This window comes from Arachis hypogaea, chromosome 19, assembly GCF_003086295.3.
Source record: "Arachis hypogaea cultivar Tifrunner chromosome 19, arahy.Tifrunner.gnm2.J5K5, whole genome shotgun sequence".
In the NCBI taxonomy this organism is placed as follows: Eukaryota; Viridiplantae; Streptophyta; class Magnoliopsida; order Fabales; family Fabaceae; genus Arachis; species Arachis hypogaea.
Window position 1 is genome coordinate 140,612,631 of NC_092054.1, and position 1,117 is coordinate 140,613,747.

The 1,117-nt window shown below is 41.0% G+C and overlaps 1 non-coding gene across 1 annotated transcript; it reads right to left on the minus strand.

The window, feature by feature from the left end:
• Positions 1-602: 602 nt before the first annotated feature.
• LOC112780508 (small nucleolar RNA R71) lies at positions 603-710 on the minus strand. The gene has a single exon (XR_003191340.1). It is a non-coding gene; the product is annotated as a small nucleolar RNA R71 (small nucleolar RNA).
• Between the last annotated feature and the right edge of the window lie 407 nt (positions 711-1,117).

The window sequence follows — 1,117 nt, forward strand, 5'->3', positions numbered from 1 at the left end:
TCAAGGAATCTCTATACTGTGACATAGAGGATTCCCTACTTTCTTGTTCTCTTCTCTTTCATATGAGCAGGAACAAAGATAAAGGCATACTTGTTCAAGCTGATCTTAAACCTGAAAGGACCTTGAAGAGAAAGCTAAGAGAAGCTAAAGCACAATTCTCTTTAGAGGGCCTAACAGAGCTCTTCAAGGAAGAAGAAACCATGGCAGCCGAAAACAACAATGCCAACAATGCAAGAAAGGTGCTTGGTGACTTTACTGCACCTACTCCCGATTTCTATGGGAGAAGCATCTCAATCCCTGCCATTGGAGCAAACAACTTTAAGCTTAAGCCTCAATTAGTTTCTTTGATGCAACAGAATTGCAAGTTTCATGGACTTCCATTAGAAGATCCTCATCAGTTCTTAGCTGAATTCTTGCAAATCTGTGACACTGTCAAGACCAATGGGGTTGACCCTGAAGTCTACAGACTTATGCTTTTTCCTTTTGCTGTAAGGGACAGAGCTAGGACATGGTTGGACTCACAACCTAAAGAAAGCCTGAACTCTTGGGAAAAGCTAGTCAATGCCTTCTTGGCAAAGTTCTTTCCACCTCAAAAATTGAGCAAGCTTAGAGTGGAAGTCCAAACCTTCAGACAGAAGGAAGGTGAATCCCTCTATGAAGCTTGGGAAAGATACAAGCAATTAATCAGAAGATGTCCTTCTGACATGCTTTCTGAATGGAGCATCATAGAAATTTTCTATGATGGTCAGTCTGAACTATCCAAAATGTCATTGGATAGCTCTGCTGGAGGATCTCTTCATCTGAAGAAGACGCCTACAGAAGCTCAGGAACTCATTGAAATGGTTGCAAATAACCAATTCATGTACACTTCTGAAAGGAATCCTGTGAATAATGGGACAAATCAGAAGAAAGGAGTTCTTGAGATTGATACTCTGAATGCCATATTGGCTCAGAATAAAATATTGACTCAGCAAGTCAATATGATTTCTCAGAGTCTGTCTGGAATGCAAGCAGCAACAGGCAGTACTAAGGAAGCTTCCTCTGAAGAAGAAGCTTATGATCCTGAAAACCCAGCAATGGAAGAGGTGAATTACATGGGAAAACCCTATGAAAACAC